This window comes from Watersipora subatra, chromosome 6 (assembly GCF_963576615.1).
Source record: "Watersipora subatra chromosome 6, tzWatSuba1.1, whole genome shotgun sequence".
NCBI classification, from domain to species: Eukaryota; Metazoa; Bryozoa; class Gymnolaemata; order Cheilostomatida; family Watersiporidae; genus Watersipora; species Watersipora subatra.
Window position 1 is genome coordinate 51,144,904 of NC_088713.1, and position 27,434 is coordinate 51,172,337.

Genomic DNA, 27,434 nt, shown 5'->3' on the forward strand with positions numbered 1-27,434 from the left:
TTACTACTTGACTTCCTGTTCAACAGACCTGCTAATAGATACAATCAAATAGACCCTGACCATGACTGTCAGTCACTCAAATTACATGAATATGGAATAGGAACTGTAAATGTAAACATTAAAAAACATTTCTTATCCCCTGACAGTGCCTAGAAATATTTCTATCATCTGACTATGGGGTGTCTACCTAAGCCTTTATATGCATACGAATATACCATATGTTATCTGATTTTCAGAGCAAGTACAGCAACATGTAAGTAAAAGAGGGTACGCTTTCCAATCTTACACACCTCATGTTATGGTCTTTAGAAGTACCTGACAGCCCAAGAACCATAGTCCAAGTATACTTGATCTGCAGCCAGCCAGAGCCCTCATATGGAGAGTTTAGACAATTGTTTTGGGCTTCTGTTAAAGGTAAATCTCAAATGAACCTGGATGACAATGGTAGACAAAAAGGTTTGAAAGCAGAGACTTTCTAATGCAGGACAACATACAGGTATTGCATGTGTATAATAAAAAAACAGACATAACTTATTATATCATAGAATAACAACTCTAGCCTTCATCGATGAAGCATTATTGCATGAACAAAAATGTCCTACTGATACAAATCACTCAGCAAGTAGATTAAAGGAATAATAGCCTACGAGCATCGGTACAGGTTGAGGGACGGGTCTGTATGTTGAGATTGAAGGTGTGTTAGTGGTACTGAGTCTGTATACTTATTTGCCTGATGAGAACTTATTACCATCAGAACAAATATGTAGTCAGAGACAGAATTCAATACACTGACTCCTAGCAGACATCAGCCATTTACACATAAGTGTACCCGGGAACTAAGATGTCTTACTTTATTAGAAATATAGATTACATGTGGGTGCTGAATTGAATAGGAAGATAGGTAATGAAGTTATGAAAAAAATTATACAATAATACCTTTTAAAAATTTATGAACAATTTATAACTGACTATTATAAAAATCCTTACTGTGCATTGATAAATACTCACTGCTGTCCATATGTAAAATGCATTACAGTTGCAGTAAATTCTATGTATGGATATCTATGCAGTTCTATCAACAGTGCAAAACAGTAGTCAGCATGCCACAACCATGCAGTATATTGCTTTGTGTACTGTTACTACTGGGCAGCATGAATTATAAGTGCAGTACAACTGGTACAATATAATAATCTGTTCCAGTAATGTAAACGCTACTAGAACAGATTATCTATGTTGTAGGAGCCCGTACTGTACTATCAGATGGAGGAGGGAGCATATGCCTTGCCTGGTGTGTATGTCTAGAAATCATGGCGGGTGAAAGCAGGTATTTGCTGATAGTAACATGAATACATCTCTCAGCTGTGGTGACATGACAAGCTCAGCAGGTGGCACCTAACCAGCGCGTCCCACAGGTGGATAGAAACCAGCTGAACTACTGTGTAAAGAAAACTTAAGATAATATGAAAGCTATATTATAATTTTTAGCGCTTTGGGTCTATTTGTGTAATAAACTTCAGATATACTTCAGATTGAATCGATAAAAAGTTTCCATAAGCATTTGAAGTAATCGTCTTTTTATAACCTTGGCATTCATCCTTCACAGTTAACTGCCAGAGTTAAATACTCTGTACAAAAATTTATGAAAAACTAGCCAAATTGTGGGAGTGGCATAGGTATTAAAACAGCTTATAAACAGTGACAGGTAATGTAGTTACCTACCACTGCCATTAGCCTGGCACATTGCCAACGACTAAATTGAGTAAGCTACTATCCGTATTGCTAAACATACTACTTAGAGCCGTGAGAGCAAGCTTTAGTGACATTGCATAACGCAGAGTGCTAGGCGCATTTTAACCTTTTCCACACCGTTCCCGTAATCTGACGGGCTGAGAGCGCAGTCTCAGCGTACCAAACCCGTAATTGCCCGTCAGATCTGAGTCTTCGATAGAGATTTTTTAAATTCATTTGTTTATTTTAAAAACGACCCTAAAATTTCTAATTAATAATTTGAGGAGTTTTAAAAAATATCATACTATTATTTCGGTGCTATAATTAGTCCCTTCTACGCATGTGCAAAGAGAACACATTGTTTGAAGTTGAACGTTCTTTATGGAAAGCTGATCATCATGAACGGACGCGATATTTGAGGCGCTGCTAAAAAGATTCGTTTACAGGAAGATCCCGGCTGGTTTGAAAGTGAAGAAGAGGATTTTAGACCAGAAAAATGTGAGGAAGACGATGAAAGTAAAAAAGAAAATCAACAGAATGAATTGGATTGCAAAAGTGAGACTGAAATGGCTGGCGTTGAAACGGCGAATATTGACGGATATCAAAGAGGAGCTGATTTAAAACCAAAAGAATTACATTTTGCTGACAGCCTGGCAGGAGTATAAGTTTGAATTCTTAAACATGTAAGTGTTTTTATTATTCAAAGCTTTTTAAACATCGGCCATGATAAATGTTATATTTAACGAAACGAATAAATATGGCCTTCAAAAACATTGCGATGCTTCGGAGCCTGTTGGTGATAAATATTTAGCGAGTTGCTTGTTTAGTTTTGCATATAGGTATTCTCAAAAAGCCTACTCTGTTGCCTTACTGGTCGACAATCCTTTATTATCTACGCTGATTTTTAATCAGTTTAAAAATTGAAAGAAAATTAGAAGCAAGTTTACACTTTATTGACAATTTTGAAGACCCTGCTGGCAATAAATTGTTCAAAATAACAATGTTTTTGCCATGACATGCGACTGGTTCTATCCTGTTTTTCTATCTGATAAATTTATATTTGTAGATGAAAGCTTGCTGGCATGGAAAGGCTGGCTCAACTTCAGACAGCATATTCCATCTAAAAGATCTAAATTTGGAATCATGCTATTTGCTTTCCGTTGCTATCTCTGGCTATGTGCACCAGTTGTCTGTATACATCGTCGATGAGAAAGCTGAATGCACTGGCAGCGGAGTCACTCGTGGAATATCTTTGTGCGAGTCATGTTTTGATCCTTACCATGCTAACTAAATTTATTTACAAATGGTATTTTATTTAGTTTCTGCAAATGCTTCACTGCTTTGTATTGCTAGCTTTTGTACATACATTTGCTAATCTATTGTATTAGTTGTGCATTGGTGTGCTGTATTTGTTGCACACTGCCATCTTCAGAGCAGCAGTCTAATCAAATAGTTCAGTTCTCATATTGTTCTGCAATCTAGCAGTCCATGATTTGCTGTTTCTGCTCATAATAAATGTTGCTTCCTGTCTTTTGCTGCTTCACCAAATGTGTGAATATAGGCTCACCACTTAATTCTTCTTGCACACAACCAGTTAATCTTTTGCTGCAGCTCGCATGAACCGGTGCAAAGACTTTATATGCAAATTTTTTACATAAATCTATAGTCTCAAGAAATGCATAAAAATTCAGAGCAAAAAATCGTAACTGTGTATATATAGATGTCTAGCTGCAAAGTTTTTGCAAGCTGTGTGGCGGAAAAAATCTCATTCTGCAGGAAAATGTTTCAGCTTCCAGATGCATATTTATTTGCAGTTTTGTGCGAATTTGCACGAAAGTTGGAGCAACCTTGTCGGGTGACTGTCTTGCGCTGCTTATGGACAAGGTGTCTGGAGCATTTCCAGTGGCGCTCCCGCTATACATCGGAGCTCATAACTCCGCTTTCAATGCTCTTGGACGACTAATTTTTTTTGCAACATGTTGTGAACATATGAATCCATGCAAAAATTATTTGTACAACATTGCCAATTGCTTTTAGTCAATATAAAATACAATTGAAAAGGACGTACAAAAACGAAAAACTCGTAACCTCAACGAATTGAGACTTTTGCAGGAAAGCAAAAGCAAGCTAGCAACATAAAAAAAGTATCAGCTTGTAGATAAATTTCTCAGCATTCCTATGCATGTTAATTTATGTTTCTACTTCAATTTTGATAAAAATTGATGCAGTTTTTACGCAGTGGTGTCGAAGGCTCAAATCGCCATAGTAAATGCTCTGGTGCGCTGGGGAATTTCCAGCCGTAAACCCGTGGTCGCTAAAGGGTTAAACACACTGACTCCTAACATACATCAGCCATGTTAGTATATCTGGATACTAAGATGACCTAATTAATTACAAAGGTACATTACATGTAGGTGCTGAATTCAAAAGGTAGATTATATGTTTCAGTTATAAAAATTACACAAAAATTTATAAAAAAAAATTATGACTGACCTTTTTAAAAATCGCAATATCAGATTAATAAGTACTGACTGCTGTCCATATGTTAAATGGAATGCAGTCACAGTAAATCTTTGCTTGGATGTCTATGTAGTTGCATTAGCAGTGCAAAAACCATGGTAAGCATGCCACAATAACGCAGTACTACTGGGCAGTATGCATTATAAAAGCAGTACAACTGGTACAACATAATAATCTGTTCCAGTAATGTAATTGTTATGAAACAGATTTTCATGTTGTAAGAACGTGTATTGTAATATCAGTAGCAGCTTACCTGATGGACTGAGTGGTTAAGGAGGGAGAATATGCATTGCCTGGTGTGAATGTCTAGGAATCATGACAGGAGAAGCAGGTATTTGCTGATATTAACCAGAATGCATCTCTCAGCTGCGGTGACATGACAAGCTAAGCAGGTGGCATCTAACCAGCTGACGGCACCTAATAAGTAGGTCGCGCAGGTAGATGAAAATCAGCTGAAACACAGTGTAAAGAAAACTTGAGATAATATGAAATGTTAAAATTTAATTTAAGCTCGTTATGTGTCAATTTGTGTTCTGAATGTTTTAATAAGCTTCAGCTATCCTTCAGATTGTACTTAATAAGGTTTCCATATGCATTTTCAGCAACAGCCTTTTTATAACTATGATATTCCTCCTCCACAGTTAACTCACAGAGTTATAGCTGCAGAGTTTAGCACACACAAAGTGTCTAAATAACATCAAACAACATGAGATTCATAAAATATCTGAGAACTAGGTGAACAGGAAATGACCATCACACTGATGATATAAAATGGCAAAGCAAGTGCATGCCATAAGAGAGCAAGGGACTGAGAGGACACGTGCATAACATGACCAAACAAGTTAAGAGAATCCACACAGCGATTGGAATTCCGTGCAATACTCACTGATGAGCCACTGATTGGAGAAGTCTAACAGAGTGTGTTTACCAGCGTACTTCAGAATGAGCTGTGTTTTATGTGGTTGGACTGACAACTGACTGAGGTATATAACAGCCAAGAAACTCAGGCTTTCCACCTGCACAAACAAACTCATTTCAAGCTCAAAAAAGGTTCCACAAAATGTAAAGAATTATGATTCTGATCATTCTGAATTGTGAACCCAGCAATTTTGTTTTTTTATTGTTTGTTATATGATTTTGAGGGTCAAGGGCATTTAAAAGGCATGATGCAGGGTACACACTGTGCAGGTAGGTTCACACACATACTGTGGACTGACATCAAGTATAAAAATAATCTTCATTTAAACGGACCTCTTGACTATCTTGACCTCATCAGGACATTTACTCATTGAATTGTTCTGTTGAATATATCAGCTGTGAAGGTTAGTTATCACTGTTCAGGATTTAAAACATTATCAATGTGCTTACCGAGATATGTTTCTGTATGTCAGTGAAAAGCATCATGTGTGTGACAAATACATTGGCTAAAGACTCTCTGGACAAACGTGTTGGTCTATCTGCCACAGAAATGATTGCGTTTATGATTGCATGGAAAAGTTTATTTTGTGAAAACCCTAACAGCAAATAAATTTAATTAATTTTCGGTGTGAGCACATCCTTTTGCATTTTTTTGAATAACAATGATAAAACACTTTCTACAAACAGCTGTTTAACTATAGACATAGATATTCTTACGTGTGTCAACTATGTGAAGGCCATGGGTGTCAATTGAAACTGTCCATAACTTATTCTAGACCAGTTTAGCTGACAATGAGAAATTAATCAGCAGCCAAATTACATTGTGCGTCACTAAAATTGAAGACATGCAATATTTTGACAATAAAACCAACCTAGAGACACTCCATGTCATGTTAAGTATATGATAAAAGTGAGAAAACAAGCAGAAGATAAAACTATAAACCTGTTTCAATTAAGTTGACTGTTTCTGTATTTTCTTCCCATTCTTCCTTCCAACCTGGATTAGGAAATCCACTAATTCCCCTTCTCCTGAAGATCAGTGCTAAAACAGTTGATAGGCAATATTAGACAAGTGATTAATTAAACAAGCTAAAATCCCTGTCTCTGAAGATGAATAGAGATAGAGAACCTGAGCTCTCATGCACTGTACTAAATTTGAAGCTAGAAATACATACATAAAAACGAACATTTAAAATTTGCATTTTTTATATGGAATCATACACGGTATGAGATGGAGTGGTATGAGATGGTATGGTACGGTATAATATGGTATGAGACAGCATGACATAAGATGGTATGGTATAAGATGGTGTGGTATAAAATGGTATGGTATGAGATGGTATGAAACGGTAAGAGATGGTATGGTATGAAATGGAAATAGATGGCATGGTAGGAGATGGCATGGTAGGAGATGGCATGGTAGGAGATGGCATGGTAGGAGATGGCATGGTAGGAGATGGCATGGTAGGAGATGGCATGGTAGGAGATGGCATGGTAGGAGATGGCATGGTAGGAGATGGCATGGTAGGAGATGGCATGGTAGGAGATGGCATGGTAGGAGATGGCATGGTATGAGATGGCATGGTAGGATATGGCATGGTATAAGATGGCATGGTATGAAATGTATTGGTATGAAATGTCATGGTATGAAATGTCATGGTATGAAATGTCATGGTATGAAATGTCATGGTATGAAATGTCATGGTATGAAATGTCATGGTATGAAATGCCATGGTATAAAGTGTCATGGTATGAAGTGTCATGGTATGAAGTGTCATGGTATGAAGTGTCATGGTATGAAGTGTCATGGTATGAAGTGTCATGGTATGAAGTGTCATGGTATGAAGTGTTATGGTATGAAGTGTCATGGTATGAGATGGCGTGATATGAGACGGCGTGATATGAAACGGCGTGATATGAGACGGCGTGATATGAGACGGCATAATCTGAGACGGCATGGTATGAGATGGCATGGTATGAGACGGCATGGTATGAGACGGCATGGTATGAGACGGCATGGTATGAGACGGCATGGTATGATACGGCATGGTATGAGACGGCATGGTATGAGATGGCATGGTATGAGACGGCATGATATGAGACGGCATGGTATGAGACGGCATGGTATGAGACGGCATGGTATGATATGGCATATCGAGCAACAAGAACAGCCCCAAGTGTTGGGCAATCATACGCCATTTTGTGAGATTGTATGGATGTGTAAAGTTTGTTTTAGTTAACCATATTTTAACTATGACCAAGTATATCAAATACTGGGTCTGTTTTACTGTGAACTATAGTCTAACATCTGGACAAATAGACAAGAACAATTCATTGAGGTGAAAAACCAAGTGCAATCTTGCTTTATTCTAGTAAGAATTCAGAACTATGACTATGAAGAACTCTGACATGCTTTGTTTGAATGACTGGAGTCGGTAGCTTTTGTATGATTAACTGTATCTTTGGCTTCAAGTGCTATGAATGAAGTAACAATTAAATGTGGGACTGACTCAAAATGCTGCGCAATAGAATCTTCTAGAATAACCCATAGGAACATACGACATACAGATACTTCCGATGTATTGAGAAACCCAAAAGCACTCAATGCATGGAATATAATAAGGTATATATTTCCATGTGATCACATAACTCAACATAATCTAACAGAATGACAATATGCATGCCTAAAGAGCAACCACAACTTGGCAGTACAGTTGAGGCTAAAGACTCTACAGGCGACTAAGTGCAGGCAACTCTCAAACTGGCACAGATTAATCGTGCCACTAGAATAATTGTGATTATGTGAGGTCAAAGTGGGCTATTGAAATCTACAAATCACAAAATACTATCGCACACTAATGTCAAATTCTGAGTGAAGGCATTTGAACTACTTTACAACCGTTGTGCAGCATGAGACTCAAATCTTTGACAATCAGTTTAGTAGTATGATTCTCTACCATTCGGCGATCATTACTACTATAAAAATGACAGTTCGTGACGATAATAATTATTTGATGTTCCTGGACGGTAACACATTTTCATGCAAAGAGTGTTGCATTCCGGTAACACATTAAAGATGAACACTTATGAAATCTACTAAAGTATTGTGTAAGTTCATATTTAAGGACAATTGTTCTCAATGAACATGTTTATGGATTTGTGTTGACAATGAAGGAAATTCTGCGCAACATCAAACTTAATTCTAGTATTTAAAATGGGATATATAGTTCATGTACCCTAATAACTTATCAAGACTGAGTATAAAGTTTAGGTCACACATTACGACTCAGTTTTATATTAAATTAAGAATGATTTTGGGTTCCAAAGTAGTACCACCTTGTGTATAAGTCAAATATATCATAGATATTCATGCAAACTTGTAAACTTGAAGTTATTCTCTACACACCACATACAATGATTAGCAATCAACGAGGTAATTAATTCACTCTATCAATTGAAGGATAGTTAGTGAGTTAAAGAAAGACAATATTAACAGCGTTCACCTAACACACTTGCTATACAACAGGTGGTCGGACACTTTAATCTATTTATAATAGATTATGTCAACGACCTCAGGTCATGGTTAGTAAATAATATGATGAGGCACACAAATGCACCGCTGATAAGCTTTTACCATTGTTTTTTTAACATACCATCATGTTTCATCTTCATCATAACAGAAACTACCTCAACTTTTATACAATTATCAAGTGGGTGATTAACATAAAAGCATATCAACTATGCCAAGCAAATCCAAAAGCACCCTAGCTTATCTCAGCTTGGCCTTCTTTTATGATAGTTCGGTTACAAATCAGGGTATATCCTTCTTATGAGGTGCATTCATACCTGCCAACTCTCACGCATTGGGCGTGAGACTCACGCAATCACCCCAAAGAAAAACTGGAAATGCGTGAGATTTTTGCCCCAATTTCCATAATTTTATATATACTATCATTGATACATCAATTGCCCCAAAACCAAATCTCACGCATTGCCCCACTCTTGGGTTGGCAGGTCTGGGTGCATTGTAAATAACAATGAAACAATTTGCAATATAATCAACCTGGAGATATTAACTCACTTGGGTACCTATCCCGGCTCAAAACTAAATAGATACAAATTGAAAGCAGACGTAGAAATACATTATGTATATTAGTTTCATGTGATCAATTAGGCCTGCCTAATCCATGTTATAGTTTACAGCATTAAAATATCTTTACATCAACTAATGAATATTGAACGAATGTTATTCAGCATCTGATGTCAGGCCTACTGAACCTCTTGCAATCAACAATCACTTTGCACAATTCGACTCTTGAACAGTGTTTTGTAAGTAACAAATGCGAAAGCAGCTTACTGGTGCAAAGACTGATTTAAATAAGACGGAAATATGCGGTGACAAGACAAAATTGTGCTCGGCCAATCGTAACCCACGACCTAACATGTTGACGTCTTTCTGAAGTTTGAGGAAACTCAAAAGACAGAGCAGCTAAATATTGCGTTGTTGAAACTTGCGCTATGTCATGGTGGAACTGAAATGAGCGTCGCGCGCTAGTGGGGACTTTGCGTAACGGAGATTTAATTAGTGAATACTGTAGCCTAATGCTTACTACACGTGTATAACGACAATCAAAGGAAAAGGTTCATGTAGCCCACTTGAAGATTTAATTACACAGCAAATCATTCATAGACGTTTATCATGCTTGCCAATCTTGTTTATAGAATTAGTGTCGTTAACACTTTAGTCATACCTAGGCAAGGGAGAAATATTTTGTTATAACTATTTTATACTGTCCCACGACTAAACGAGCAGAGTTTGAGATTTTTTATGATAAATGCATGTGCACACTCTAACGTACCTGGTTTAAGTTCCTAGTGTCAAGGGAGAAATTTTAAATAATTTAATCTATTATATTTATTTTAATAAATTCTTATAATAATGAATATAAAAAGTAGACTAATAATGATAATTTGATATTTAAATAATAATATGAAATGTACTGTTTTTAGGAGTTTTCTTTGAGTGAAATACTACAATGGTTCTATGGTTTTATGGTTCTATGTGTAATGGTTAGCCTCTGGACCTTGAGTTCAATTTCTCCCAAGACAAATTTTGACCGCAGACAAAGTGGCACTTCTGCCCCACCATATTCAGACCGTTGCTATAAAGCAAAATTGAAATAGCAACTCAATCAATGGAGATGGGCACTACTATAGTTATCCTTGCAATTTGTTTTGACAGTAAGGCGTTGCTGTATCGATGAGCCCAAGTATCAAGTATTATTGAGATTATGAGGCCTACTATCTCTTGTGGGCAACTCTCTGCAGGTAATTATCTTATAATTGACAATAACACGCCAGTGGTTTGTTTCTAAGCGTCTGTGAACTCTATTTTTCTCCAAAGGTCAAAATAACAATTATTCTGTCAAGGCTTACTAGCTCAAGCAAAAATAACAATATGCTTATATACTTAGCCCTATTTGTTATGGCCTTACTAGGTTAAATGAGTACGTATCTGTTAGGCGTGTAGCAGTAGCTCTTACTGTAAACAGGGGCGGCTGAGTTAGCTCTCTTCTCTCAGGGCTTTATGGCTTCCTGGCTTGCCACCTCCTTTTGGGTGAATCGTGTTTGTTGAATCTATCCTCGGCGAGCTGGTTGCTACTGGCTCCTTGGCTATCTTGGGCTTATGTTAATCCTATCTTGGCTCTTCTTTGCGGCGCCCCTTTGCTGTCTGGCTCGCTGCCAGCTTCTCCTCTTTGCCGTCTGGCTCGCTGCCAGCTTCTCCTTCTCTTCCCTTGATTTTACCCCTCTTTTATACTTGTCTTTGAGCTATTGTCGAATGTCATTGGTTGGTTGTGTTTTACTTGCGGTCTTTGCGTAAGCTTTTGTGTAATTTCTATTTCAGATTCCTTGCAGTGAGCTAAAATTCCTTACTGTGGTTGGGATTCCATGACGACAAGCGAATGAGAAGTGAAAAATATTCTAAGTCCGGTAACAAATTGTACAAAACTGGCCATAACTCAAAAACTAACAATGGCAGAATTATAAAATTAATTTTACAGTAATCCTCGTTCTAAGACGCTACTAGCTAGCTAATTTATATGAAGCAAGAGAAACCATTATCATATTATGCCATTCTTTTTACAACCATTTCGTCAATATTTTCTCATAAAATACAATATCTGAGTTAATGAACAATTATGCTATATTTTTCTACTGCTCTACAATACAACATTTTCTAGACTATAATGATGTTATAAGCTATAACTAAATATACTAAATAAAGTGTTGTAAATGATTCTTTCACTGATGGCTGGTTGCTGATCTGGTGCACGCCGGCTGCTTCTTCGTTGCAACAAGTCATAAATTTGGCTGGTTCCTGTAATATTGGTGATATACCTCCATTTTTGCCTGATACTCTGTAGAGTTGTTTGCTTCGCTGAATATCCATTAATAATTGTTGTAACCAGTTAGTCTCTTTCATATCAAGTGGTGTTGATCAATAATAATCGTGATTTAGTAACAATTTTATGCTGTTTTTCATTAATTAAGCTTTTCATTATAATGATCAGACAACTCCCAATCGAACTGATGTCCCATATATTCACATTGCATCAGCTGTGATGGTTGGACAACTCCCAATTGAACTGATGTCCCATATATTCACATTGCATCAGCTGTGATAGTTGGACAACTCCCATGCTTGATACTTCCAGCAGCATAGCAATTGCCATATATTTCATGTCTGCTTATTGATGCATCACAGTGCTTACTGCAATGTTTTGCAGCAGTTGTGGTATTAGGTATCCACAATAATTTGTGGTATCCCACAAATTATTACTTCTTTTGACTTATTGGTCATCTATCATTTCAAACCCTGACACTAGTTCTTGCTTCCTACCTCTCTCGTTCTCGCAGTTAAGATGCCGCAATCTCCCTCTCCTGTCGCAAACCGGACATCCTGTTCTCTGCATCACACACGCAACTTACGAAAATTATTCATCAACAATGAGACGAACCCTTGTTTTGAAATCTCAAACAAATTTAACCATCGTTTTGTAGAGTCGTTAAAGTATAATAACGATGCAAAACACATTTAAGCCTGTTTAAATATTTTACCAAGTCATTGTAAACCGTCGGCATGATCTTAAAACTTACTCATTTGATCGGATTATACACAAATAGACAGATTAGTGTGGACGAAAATCACCACAAAATGCTTGAAAAGCTTGGTTAATAAAAGTTAAGACCGGCCTATGATATGCCAATAAAGCCATGCGACAGATAGTAGAACTATTTAGCAGTGCGCATTTCACGAGAAATGCGAGTGGCTCAGAACCTGGTCACGTGACAGGGAATTTTCTGTTTTTGTCTAATATTTAATATCTCATGCCAAATCTTACTAATTTTTTCGAGATTTATATTTTTTATACATTTCTCTATTTTTCTATACATTTTTCAAATACCTCTCTGTGTACAATAATCTTATGCAAGATTCTGCAAATATTTATGCACATTTTTGCATAATATCTTATCTTATATTTCTTAACAGTATTGGGTTATTAGTAGTGAGTTATTGCAATATTGCTGTGATTGTATATAGCATTGTGGCCAGTGTCTAATATTAATCATGATTAAATGCAACTGGGCATGTGCAAGACATGTGACAAAAAAGAAAATTGCCCATCAAGTGACCAAGTTCTGAGCCACTCCAGTTATACTCGTCCCATTTCACCAGTCTATGATATTGTTTACTTGTAATCGAAATTTATTCGAAGGTTTCTGTAATAAATGTAGACCGTTTGAGGCGTTGACCAAACTACAGGTACGAAATTGTGGTACACAGTTTATCAGCCTATGTTTTTTGTCCAATCACCGAAGGTTGCATTATTTAAAACGTTAGCCAAAATTCTTTACAACTTATGTACAAGCTAGGGCGGAACTACAATGCCCCTTTATGACGAAAACATTTTATTTTGCTGCAGTTTCAGACACGCGAATGCTTATACTTGCTTTCTGATAAAGATCGATATCAAAACCATTCTACATTCAACGCAACCAACTTTCAAACTGTGTATAGTACACAGTAGCTTGCCATTTTACTTCTAATTTTGCATTTCAGAGTTATAATAAACATATTGTTGTTGTCCTTATTGTTGTTGAATTACATACATTACAGTAGAATAGGCCTGCAACTTAAATTAAAAAAAAAATTATCGTTGTAAAACAGATTTGAGATAGTAGTAGATTAGGTGTGATTGTTTGTGTGTTTAGGTGTGATTTATTATTGTATTAAACCAAGATTTTCAAGCTATTTCTAGAACATTTCTATTTCAAACAAGTCTCATTTACACTATACTCTGTCAATTCCTGGTTAGAACTACTTTTTCAACAACCGACAGTACCCTTTCTTTTTTTCATTATCACTTTGGCCGTGGGCTGTATGACAGTGGATTTTCTAGTTTGATATCTAACTAATAATATACTATTACTTAGATATCGAATTAGATATTAACGATCATACTTTTGATTTTTTAATTTGTAGTGATGATATTGATGTGAAATGTATTGTTTTTTGTGTTTCTTTTGAGTGAAATATTACAATGATTCTATGTGTAATGGTTAGCCTATGGACATTGAATTCAATTTCATCCAAGACAAATTTTTACCGCAAACAAAGTGGTACTTCTACCCCAAAAAAAGCCTGACTGTTGCTACAAAACAAAATTGAAACAACAACTCAATCAATGGAGATGGGCACTGCTATAGTTTTTCTTGAAATTAGTTTTGACAGTAACGCGCTGTTGCAATAATGAACATAAGTATCGATGTTCCAACAATTAGTATTGAGATTGCGAGGCGCAGGACTCTCTGTAAGCTATTATCTTATCAACAATAACACGCCAGTGGTTTGTTTCCAAGTATATGGGAACTCTATTTTCTTCAAATGGTCAAAAATGACAAATATTCTGTCAATACTCCCTAGTCAAAACAAAAAGAACAGTATGCCTTTATACATAGTTCTAGTAGTTATGATCTTTTAATAAGTACGTGTTTATTAGGCATGTGATGATGACTCCTTCTGTTGACAGGGAGGCTAAATAAACCCTCTCCTCTCGGGGCTTTATAGTTTCCTGGTTTTCCACCTTTGTGAGTAAATTGTGTCAGCTGTGTGTTTTTTTCTCGATGAGTTGATCCTCTGCATGCCATTTGCTGCAGGCTCCTTTGGATTATACTAGCCTCTCTATGTCTTGGCTCCTTTCTTGCTGCACCCTCTTTTGCTACTTGGCTCGCTGCCAACTTATTGCTCTCTTGCTTGCTGCCAGCTTCTCCTTATATACTCATTCTCAGATGATTGCCAAGTGTCATTGATTGCCTAAGTTCATTCTTGCGAATATTACACTATTCTTGTAACGCCTATTTAAAGTGTTTTTGATGTCAGTCAGCATTCTTTTCTGATTTGGGACATATCTTGACATCTGCCATCTTATGAGATTTCATGACGATGCGGTGCGCCAGGGTAATTATACTAAGTCAATAATTTGTACAAGATTGGCCATAACCTGCAAACCATGATCAACCACGGATTTGTAAAAATGGATTTTGCTATAGCACCATATTACACCATTTTCTACACCGTTTGTAGCAGCGGGTGGGACTGACATTTCTCTCAGCTTTTTAGTTTCCAATGTTTCCTACATGGTCTGCCGTAGCAATGCTTCCAACGCTGATGCATTCCTAGTTGTCATGTACAATGCTTTACATTCCTAGTTTCACGGATTCTCATGCTTTCGGCGCTGAGGCATTTCTAGCTTAGCAGTTTTTCACACTTTCATTTTAGCACTACAATTCTTGTGATGCCAATCTTAGCTTGATTGCTGCTTTTTGTTACGCTGTTTGCCGCCGACTCTACTTTCGATGTTTTCGACAGTCTGACAACACCGCATTAGAATTTCAAAAAGCATTCACTTAATCTATGGTGACTAGCTATTTGCAAAATCTAAAAATAATCTTTGAATTCTTCTACCATCACCCGTCCTTGAATTATGTAATTGATTGGCTTGTGTAGTTTCACACAGTGTAGCTTTGTAGTAGCCTCAGAGTTCCAGCCTCTTATACTAAACTCTGATTGGTTGCGCAATTCAAAATATTTTAAGGGTCACCCAGTCTTATCATTCTCTATTCATTCCTTCTTACAATACTATTTGTCATGATATTTTTGGATTGACAAGTTTTTCACGACGAGAGAATGTTTAGATTGATCAGTTAACGTTGGATAATAAAGCTCATAATGTTAATTGGTATATTTTTATGGAGTTTGCCTTAGGAGACTTCATATTTGGTACTTTTTTGCCTTTGACTCATCTTTCTCAAGTTTTACAAAGGTGGACTCATTCTAAATCAGATTTAACTGTAATAACTACAGCTGAACTTCTATATATCATGGTTAAATAGTTGAATTATTGTTATTTGTGTATTCTTGCGGGCTGAACACTCCAATACTAGAAAAATATGGAGACATAACCACACTGCTCATGGACACTCTAGTTACTAACAGGAAGTTAGTCCTGATTTGTTAATAGTTGTTTCTCATAAATACATATTGTATTTCTGTTGGTAGGTATATTTCAATGAAGGTTTAGTTAGAACATTATCATCGAATTGTATAATTTTAAGTTGATGAAACCGTTATTGAAATAATATAAACACCGAAAGTCCTTAAAGGTTTGTGACAAAAAAGGCTAGAATAATTGACCATTTGAAGTTTACGATTATAACTGCATAAAGTGTACGGGTGATGACTGTATAAACCTTATGGGTGCTGACTGTATAAACCTTATGGGTGCTGACTGTATAAACCTTATGGGTGGTGACTGTATAAACCTTATGGGTGTTGACTGTATAAACCTTATGGGTGTTGACTGTATAAACCTTATGGGTGTTGACTGTATAAACCTTATGGGTGCTGACTGTATAAACATTATGGGTGCTGACTGTATAAACCTTATGGGTGCTGACTGTATAAACCTTATGGTGCTGACTGTATAAACCTTATGGGTGCTGACTGTATAAACCTTATGGGTGCTGACTGTATAAACCTTATGGGTGCTGACTGTATAAACCTTATGGGTGCTGACTGTATAAACCTTATGGGTCTTGACTGTATAAACCTTATGGGTGCTGACTGTATAAACATTATGGGTGCTGACTGTATAAACCTTATGGGTGCCGACTGTATAAACCTTATGGTGCTGACTGTATAATGATTCTAACAAGAAATGCTGAGATATGAATATTCTTTCACTGAAATATACACTGTGTATACTCCTATATGTTGTTGGTGTATATACATGTATCATCCGGTAAATACATGCACTCATTTACAGTGCACAGATAAATTAAATACTCTGATAGTCCAAACACCTACACCCACCCTCTTCAAGTTTGAGTTATGGATGTTTGACTGTATTTTCTATCATAAATGTATTCTTGCAGACCGTACACGCCAATACCAGAAAGGGATGAAGACATAACCACACTGTTCATAGACACCCTAGACACTGGCAGGAAGTGAGTCCCAATTTGTTGGTTGTTGCTTTATTCATACGTACTGTATTTCTGCTAGTATTTTATTTTTAGCATAGTTTGAACATTATATTAAAATTATATAATGTTCAGTTTAAACCTTTATTGAAACATTATAAATACCGTTTATCTGTAAATGTTTGATACAAAAAAGTTAGATGCATTGGTTAAAGCTGCTTTAATGCCAGTCATTAGAGTTTATGGTGATAGCTGTATAAAGTGTACAGGTAATGACTGTATAAACTGTATGGGTGATGACTGTATAAGGTGTACAGGTAATCACTGTATAAAGTGTATGGGTGATGACTGTATATAGTGTACAGATGATGACTGTATAAAGTGTACGGGTGATGACTGTATAAAGTGTATGGATGATGACTGTATAAAGTGTACGGGTGATGACTGTATATAGTGTACAGTTCATGACTGTATAAAGTGTATGGGTGATGACTGTACACTAGACGCTCCTATAACGTATATTTCCTATAACGTAAATTCCAGATAACGTAAAAAAATTATGTAAAGTTTTTGCTTCCTACTGCGGAAAAAATTCCATATAACATAAAATTTGAAGTCGGGCAAATTTTCAAAATCGATTCGAGTGTTAGTTTATTTCGTCGCACTTGTGGAAGAAAAAACGCCGTGCACGGAGCGTACTATTTATTATATATGACATTCGCGACATTCTTGCTTGTTGAAATAAATCGTTAAATGTGTTGACAAATAGGCGAATAGGATAGCTGCGCAATGGTTCACAAATACAAAGGCGATACGTAAGTGTAAGTGTTAAAGTCTCGGTTTACCAGTTTTATTGTCATGAGCTGGAGTATCGTCGAAAATTATCTTTATCCTAGCCTTGACCCCTGTATAATAATAGTTGACGAACAGGTAGAACTGCTTTTTATAGTAAAAATATTTTGTTGCTTTGCCTTATTGTAGACATACAAAACACTTGTTATTAGTTTTTTTTGGCAAAGTAGACTTTACCGTTTAAAAAAATACACAAATCGTTGTAAATGAACGTCGAAAATGTACAGTTCCTACCAACTTGTGTAAATTTACCGCAATCATGGTCTATTAAACCAGTGGGGTTGATCAAAAGAGGGAGAAAAGATGTTGATGCAAACCAATATTTCTGCAGTTACGGTACAGCCCATAAATTAAAAGAGTTAAGTAAAGCTTTTCCTTTTTTGCATGGCCAAAGGGGTGAGCTTGGAAAGACCTTGGAATGGCTTAGGTAATTTACTTGTATTTTAGTGTACTTATAACATAAATTGCCTAAAACATAAACAGTTCCTGGAACTGATTATTTACGTTATAGGAGCGTCAACTGTATAATGATTCTAGCTATGGATGCTGAGATATCAATATCCTTTCACTGAAATATGGTCTCCTTGATGTTTCAGCACATCTACTCCTTTCTCTGAAGACCTAGTCCATGCCTTACGTTACACTATGGTCAAGGAGATCAGCTGGTCATCTCTGAAGAAGCTAGGCATACCCTTCCTAGGTATCATCATACCATAGACACGGTGAGTTTTTGTTTCATGTATCTATAGCCTGTACTAGCGAAATCCCCGACGTTGCACGAGTATTAAAATTCAGCTTATGAACAATGACAAGGAATGTAGTTGCTTGACGTTTGCCGTTATCCTGGCACATTGCCAATGGCTAATTTGAGTAAACCAGTTATCTACAGCTCTTACTAAAAAGAGTCATGAAAGCAAGCATGAAATGACGCTGCGCCGTAATGGAGAGCGGTAGCTTATTTTCACCCACATAGCGACATATACCGCCCAATGAATCCACCAATCTTGCGTAGAATAATTGATAAGATATTTGATTAGTGACGGAAGGTTTCGAGATCAAATCCAGCAGATTGCAAGCTTTTAATTTCAGGATATCAATAACTATAGCAGGACAAACCGAAGTACACGCACACAAACTTCGAGATCTGTATAATAATAGATAGATTATCATATAATACAATGCGTGTATTTGTATGCTAGTTTATGATTCCAATGCGCATGTGTGCATATATTTCATAATAACATCTTACTAGGGACAGAGGTGGTACTATATATTCTAACTGTGACTTACATTTAATAGGTATACAGTCAGGTGTTGTTTTTACATAAACCTTTCCATATAACTATATGTATTCGTATATTTTACATTCTCCCATCGAGGTATCTTTATCATAGAACACATTGTATGAAGTCAATGCTGTTCTTTTAGCTCTTCCCAGAAGGCAATCAGGAAATATCTGAAGAAATACAACAACTATATTTATCCATTGCCATGCTAAATAAACTAATCTCTTTGATTATCTTCAGGTCGAAAGGTACTCCTCTATAAGTCATCATACCATTCCAGTATTCTACTCCAACTTTCTGTAGTATTAATTAGAGGTTGTAGAGTAGACAACTCTAAACCTCTTTAAGTTGACTTGAGAATTACAGAAACATAATATTATTTTGAATTCTATATGAATAATTAGACATGGTAAAAGTCATTTCCTGTTCCATCCATTTGCTACCTTTTGTTAATGCACTTACCAGGGTCTACTCATATACACGTTATTACATCGACAGGTGAATATGAGGCTGGTCTGGAAAGACAAATGATGGTTCCGTGTATTCTAAAAGTGAGCTTCCTTCTTGAGAGTCGTGTCCTCCTTTCAGGAATTGCAAAGGAATGTCAGATGAATAAATGGTAAAGTTTGAAAGCAACAGTACATTGAACTTGCTAGCATATGATGAGCAAGCCTAAGGTTTTCTGTGTTCCGCATTCCAACTTTCCGTAGTACAACATAAACATGATAAAAATATGTCAAAGAAGAGTTATCATAATAAAACAGAGAATAACAATAATAATTATAATAATTTGCTGATATATTATTCCTGTTTTTTCTCTTCAGTTAGTGTTCAATATTTTAAATGAGCTAATTTAGGAACACTTTGAGATGCTTTTAATGTAAAAGCTTAACAAAAATCAACATCATTGAATCAGCTTTTACAAAAACACCAGATCAGAGCCATTGATGTCCTCTATCACATCAACTATCTTTCCTAATAAAATGATATCATCAACTTCTGGCTCACATGCTTTCCATTTTCCGACCAATCAATATCTTATCAGGTGACGGCATCTGGCAACAGTTTTGTTCAAATTCTCAAAGCAGATTTATTTTCATGCTTCCAGCCTAGCCTTACTTTTATTATGGCACTTGTAGGGTTTTCATGACATCCAAAGTGCTTGTAAGACAGTTGGAAATGAGGCTGGGAACAATTGATGACAGTTTGAGGAGTGTCTCTATAGGTTAAATATTGTCTATAAAGTTGTTTATATATTTATTTTATATCAGGAGTTGTAATCTTTTGCTGTAGGCTGAGAACACATACATGAACAATGGGAGATTATAGTAAAGCAAAATACCATAGCTTAGTAAACAATATTGGCTACTCCAACGCCGCATAGCTCAAATCATAACTGCCATGTACAACTTTTTATCATATTTTTAGGTCAATCAGACACGCTGATTGTGATTTTGTTGTACATAAAATTAAGATTGACCCACTAACTGTCAAACTAATGAAGGCTTTTTTACAGTGTTTTAATATCGGTCTCGAAAACAACACAATTGGCACAACAAGCTCCGCCCATAAATATTTGACGTAGCCTAGCTTTTTAGGAACAGAAATTAGGATGTTTAGTCTGATTTAAAATGATGGAGATGGGTGTCTTATAACTCATTATCATCTAAATTTAACTTTCAAAATAATTTGAGTCTTTTCTGAAAGGTAGATGAGCTATTTAACATTTCCTATTTAACACTTTCAAGTCTGGCCACTTTAGTACAATCCTCCCCCCAGTGGCTGGCTGCTTTTGAGGTTTTCTATTTATATAATATGTCTACCATAATGCTAGTAAAGCTAGGTATGAGCACACCATTGTGGAGCTGAAAACATGAGCTTTCATATCATACTAAATATGAGTTTATTCTGACAAATCTAATCTTTGTAACTTCAAGACAAAGAACACCTTTTTCAAAGCAAAAATGATATTTTTCGTAAACAGAGTACAAGGTATTGCTCATTGCAGTAAATACTTTGATTATATTGTATCTACATGTACTTTTATTTATGTCTGACATGACATATTATTTCACATTAAGCCTATGATAAGACAAAAAACAGTCAACACATAGTTGTCTGTTTCAAAATTGCTCTCGCTTATTCCCAGTTTGTGGTGATCATCATCATTCATATCCATAGGCATATCACTATCTGAATTGGATCAACCACCAATTCTCCTATCCACTTCATCAGTAATCTAATACAATTATAATGGTTTTGTAGCTATTATTTATAAATGTATGAATAGCCCACAGCTTGCTTCCAAAATCGGTCGGTTGGGGCAGAGGTGGATTGGAAAAGGAGAATTTATCCCCCCACACCTCACCCCTTCAATCCCCCCACACCCCCACCCTTCCTATCCCTCCATACCCCTGACTTCCTCTCCCCAACAGAGAGGAAGGGCGGGAAATATTTGCATGTAGATCGTAAAATATCCTACTTTGCAGCAGTATACCCTATAGAAGCAGTTTTAGAACAAGTCTAGTAATCTACTACTATTAGCCAGTAGTCACTTACATATCTAATAATAGTTTGGCCAAAGCAACTAATCATATGAGATGTGAGTGTGACCAAAGATTGGACTAACAAGATGAGTTACAACCATCAGGAGTCTATCAATGAGTGTCTCTAAATCATCCATTAGTCAAGCCATTTTTTGACACACTAAATAAAGTGAAACCGCACTGACATCTTTTACTCACTAAAGCTGTGATTTTCATCTACTGTGACTAATTCTGAGAGTATTTTCAATTTTACTCACCTTCCTCATCATCACAGTCGTCTACATCTACTTCACTATCACTGTCATTTACCAACTCATCAACATTTGCAGCTATTTCTTTGATGTAGAAAAAATCCTAGCAGTTTTCTCAAACTTTTAAAAAAACTTAAGAAAGTTGCAATTCTGACATAGCCTGAGGTTTTTGCTAATATTTCCAGTTTTATTTAAGCTAATGGCAAATTTTTTTTTGTACACAAAGCTAAAACGCACGGCTATCAGAATATCGGCAACATTAGCCGATCCAAGGTCAAGAACTAGTACCATGAACTAGCATAACCGCGGTCGAATTATTTCGATGTCAGCCACTTGGAGAGGGCAACTCCAATCGAAATAATTCGACGTCAGTCTTGAAAGTGTTAAAAATAAGCTCAACAAAGCGCAATAACAACGTTATATTGTGATAAAATCATCTTTTTTTCAGCTCATTTTTCTTGGTGTTCAGCCTATTAAACATCCTGTAACTAGCTTCAAGCAATTTAAATAGTTTATCTACCTTTCAGAGAAAACTGAGATTATTTTGAAGGCTGAATTTAGATAATAATTGGTTTTAAGACACCCATCTGTATCGTTCTAAATCGAACTAAACATCCCTAACTTCCGTTCCTAAAAAAGTAGGCTGTGTCACATACTGATGGGTGGGGCTTGTTGAACCGATTATGTTGTTTTTGAGACCGACATTAAAATGCTATAAAAAATCCTCCATTACTTTGAAAGTTAGTGGAGCAATTTTTATTTTGAGTACAAAATCGGAATCAGCGTGTCTGATTTACCTAGAAAAAAACGATAAAAGTTGTACGCGGCAGTTAGGATTTAAACATTAGAAGGCACATACAGTAGGAAACTAGCAGAGCTCTGAGTGAACTTGTGATAAGATATAATTCGATGACTATATTCCAGCAAACCAAGCAGAACAGAGTAGGTACATGAAAGCTCAAAGAAAGTTCATAGAATATGAAATTAACAAAAATAACTCAAACTCATAACCATAAAGATTGTTCAAGTACTACAGTTATTGAGTAAAATTATTACTAGTACTCTGGAGTTTTGTGTGCCATATGAGATTATCATATGTAGTAACTATGTGCATAATTATTCTGATAAGTGAGGAGGTAGCTAAGTGGTGCAGTAGTTAGAGTATCAGTATGCAAAGTCAAATATATAAGTTAAGTTCCCATTTGATGCATTTCTTGTTTCAACGCTTCAAGCGAGACTTCAGACAGACAGACACGTCTCTTATTATAGTAAAGATCCTTATTGCTACTTTTCTTCTGCACTGAACTTCTAGTATAACTTTAGTAAGTGCTTCAAAATAAAACTGTTTTCTAACAAATACACATATAAATATATATTTGCAGACTAGTGGTCTTTTTACTGCTACGGAGTCTCATGCAAAGTTGTTGCGATGTCGGGGCAGTCAAGCTAAATACAGAGGGTTTCTTTGTACCTTGTGGACCCTTCTTCACACATTAACTGTAAATGCAGGTATGTGATTTATTAGACCTAACCACATTAAATTTGGAGTAGTCAGCACAATATTGTGAGGAAACAACTCCTCTTGTATCTCTTTTCATTTTAGTATATTCATGAATCTTAGCCTAACAAAAATAGTAGTAAAAGATTTAGTCAATAATTAAGTTATTTTGTTTGATGATATGCAAAGTGTGAGGTTCAGTATTTTTTCTGTAAACAATACAGTTGAACCTCAAGATGTGAGTTTAATTCATGCTGTGATCAAACTCGTACATCAATCAACTTGAGTATCAATTGAATTAATCCCATTTACAATCACTGATCTCAAGATAATTTCTGACCTGAAAAAATGAAATCTGTGAATTGGGAAATAATCAGGTTTTCTAAACAATAAGTACTTAAATATCATCTAACAGTGCATGATAAAAGCAAAGAAAAAGTGTTACTTTGTCAAAGAAAGATATTATTTAGCTGTCTAACTTTAGCAACGGATTATTACAGCCAATAGAAGTGGAGGTGGCTGAAGCAGAGTATTTTATCAACTTTAAACATGACGGGCACACTTGGTGACAAAATCAACAATGATATAGATTAATTCCATGTTTTTCAACGAATACAAGAAATCATGTATTCGCAAGGCAATAATCTGTTTTGTTAAGTTTCAACTTGAACTTAACACTGTTTATTTAATCATCCCTCTTATTATTAGTTATATTCTCATCAGTTATATCAACTGCTGCTAATCACTTCTGTATTAACAGATAAAATGAAAATATCCATGACAATTCTTTATTCGACGTTATCGACATTTTGTTTACTCATTGTGGCTAGCTTGGTGACCTTGACCCAAAACCTTTATTTGCGGCAATACTAATTATTTCCGGATTCCTCTGTTTTTCTACTTTTTGGTGGGTAGCGTTTTTGGTTTTGATTTGATCCCTCTGTATCTACAGAAAGAGTCTAATCATCTACATTTTATTATACTCTCAGGCAAATAAGAGGTTGACTGGAAAGACCAGTGAGGATCCCGTGTATTCTAAAATTGAGCTTTTTTCTAAAGAATTGTGCCCCATGTGCAGAAATCCCAAAGGAATGTGGAATGAAGAAACCGTAAGTTTTAATAGTATCAAAACATTGAGCTCTCTAACATAGCACTAAGCATGCATGTCTCTATCTAAGCAAGTAGAAGTTCACTGTTAGTGTTAAATTTCTTTAGACCTTGATATGCAATAACTATGCCATCTCTGGTGATCAAATCCAACTCTCGCATTAATATCACCTGCAATGAGCAACTCATCTCGGCTGGGTTGATTTTTATTTTTAACACGCATTTCAACTGGTTGCAAAAGTTTTTCTTGGTTTTCTTACAAAATCTTTCATAGTGGAAATACAGACGCTTATAATAGACAAATACTCATTTTTCTGTAATGGCATGTGCAAAGTCATTATCCTGTCAATCACTGCAATTGGGCCTTGTTCTATTTCCTAGGCTATGTCATTTCTAGTAGCAAAGCCAACTCCAGTGGATAAACAAAGAATTGTTTATGCACTTATCTGCCAATCTAATAGAATGTGTTGCTGTTGCTCACTAAACTCCTTGATGGCGTTAGACAGGTTTCACAGAGTGCTGCAATATTAATGTGGTATATCTGAAGTTCTGTTGTTGACAGCGTTAAGGTACGGCCACACGTAACGAATGATTCGTTCAATATGACCGAATTCATGAAAGTAACAGAATTCACAGACTTATCCAGCCGAATATCACAGAACTATCTGAGCTGTGCATGCACACCGAATTCGTTGACGAAAAGTTTCTAATTTGTTAGACAAGTTATTAGCGAGCACGATTCTAGCATCCTTTGCAATTAGTATAGTCCAAGACAGGTATCGCGACACGCAATAAATGTATGAGTGCGATTCAACTGCTTCATCTACACCTGATGAAACTGCTTAGGTTGCACTATTGTTGGTTAGCGAACATGATTCTAACATCTCTTAAAATTTGCGTCATTAAAAGGACATATGGCGACACACAAGAAAAATATTACGGCAATTTGCCATAGTAAATACGATGGAACCGACTTGATTGCCCTAAAGAGGACCTTGCTTTTGCCACGGAGCTTTTGCTGCTAAAAAGAAAGTTAATACTATTAAAAAAGAAACGATTTGTAGCCATAGTGTACAAACTATAAAAACCAACAATAGCGCAATCTAGGTCATTGTATTGCGTGTATTATGTCGATTAGCACTGCTACTTTTATTGTGTGTCGTCATACATGTCTTGGACTATGATAATTGCAAAAGCTGCTATCGTTTTGTCGACGAATTCGGTGTGCATGCGCAGCTCAGATAATTCTGTTATATTCGGCCGAATAAATCTGTGAATTCTGTGAATTTCGTGAATTCGGGTAGATTGAGCGAATAATTCGTTACATGCGGCCATTCCTTTAGGCAGGTCTCACACAGAGTGCTGCAATATTAATCTGGTTTATCTGAAGTTCTGTTGTTGATGGCGTTAGACGGGTCTCGCAGAGTGCTGCTATATCAATCTGGTACATCTGAAGTTCTGTTGTTGACAGCGTTAGACAGGTCTCACAGAATGCTGCTATATCAATCTGGTATATCTGACGTTCTGTTTTTGACCGAGTTAGACAGGTCTCACAGGGTGCTGTGATATTAATCTGGTATATCTGACGTTCTGTTGTTGACAGAGTTAGACAGGTCTCACAGAGTGCTGTGATATTAATCTGGTATATCTAAAATTCTGCTGTTGACAGCGTTAGACGGGTCTCGCAGAGTGCTGTGATATTACTCTGGTATATCTGAAGTGCTGTTGCCACCAGTGCAATGTTTCATTATGATTGATTTGAGCTATTACTAGCAAGAACAGGTCTACACATACTGTCATCTTTGGTCTGCTGCTGCAGCTAGCTTAAGATTAACTCTAGCTTTTCCTGTTTTCTAGTACAGCCATAGCACACTTTCTGGGAAGTCTAGTCAGACTTTGATGGTTATTTTACTTCATTCTAACAGAATGCCCAAATACACCCCAGTTTGGAGCTGCTAATGCCAGTTTAGTCTCCGGCAATACGACCCTCGAAGCAGGTTGTGTATTATCTGATAGCAGGTGCAAGTATCAGGTGCAATGGTTAAAGTTAATATACAGTAGACCCTTCTAAAACGTAAATTATCTAGTCCAGGAACCTTTGCCTTATAGGATTATCTGCAGTGGTAATGAGTTGTAAAGGCCATTTACTATGAGTGTAGTTGGTGAGTACAGTGACTATCTGTTAGTTATGTACACCCAGTCAGCAGTTACCTGTATCCGCTCATATTTATTTGATTGTTTTGTTTCTTACAGGTTTATGATTTTCTACATTCACTCTATGCAGATGTTAGACCCTTCAACTTTCCTAAACTCCTCTCTCAGGCTCCGGAGCGGAAACACTTGCCAGGCATGGACTCACTGCGAGAATGGGATACCAAAACCGCCATAGGTCGTGCAGAGATGTCCATGTGCTATTTATTGTATATCACATCAGCTATTATAATTGCCGGTTTGTTCTAATTTGTTGTCATCAAGAGAAGACTTCGACTGCGTTCCAGAAAGTGTCCCCCACGAGCTGAGTCAAACCTTGACTATAATAAACCAATTTACTAACCAAATAGAAAACTATGTCACCAAAATATTTATATTTTTTCTTGCAAATTTTGTGCTAGCATACATGCCATCTTCTTGTATGTAGAATTTTGTCTACTGGTGCTTCTTTTTTTAGCCAATTAATTTTCTGCTAATCTGTTATAAGTTTTTACACTAGCTTTGCCAGGAAATATATCTATACCGACACTCTTAAAATTAGCAATAAATCGCTGCAACCAGTTGAGTGAATAATAACAGCTATAGTACTATTAGTACTTGCTGAAGTTGCTGTAGTACTATGGGTAAGGAATTAATGAGTTGGTCTGACTTAATTACTTTAGCTGTACTAGGAGTAGTGGTTAATGTAGAGGGAGCCACAGTTCTACTATGAATAAAAAGGATACTTTGTAGAAACAGCAGTACTTTGTGTCAGATGGAAATCTATTAGAAACTCACAGTGTGCCAGTGTGAGGATCATGCTGCAAGATGTTGCTTGATAAGTCAGAAGCAACATCATGAAACTGGGTGAAAATTTATTAAATTTGGAGGATTGTAACTGACTATTACCAAAATCAATAAGATTGTAGCGGTTCTAGCAAACGCATTTGATGCTCTGAAGCAATTCAATAACACAGTAGGCGCTCCTATAACG

At 36.4% G+C, this 27,434-nt stretch overlaps 1 long non-coding RNA gene across 1 annotated transcript; it reads left to right on the forward strand.

The window, feature by feature from the left end:
• Positions 1–16,649: 16,649 nt before the first annotated feature.
• LOC137398925 (uncharacterized) lies at positions 16,650–26,571 on the forward strand. The gene is made up of 4 exons (XR_010979063.1): positions 16,650–16,737; positions 18,159–18,284; positions 18,991–19,088; positions 26,504–26,571. It is a non-coding gene; the product is annotated as an uncharacterized lncRNA (long non-coding RNA).
• The last annotated feature ends 863 nt before the right edge of the window (positions 26,572–27,434 follow it).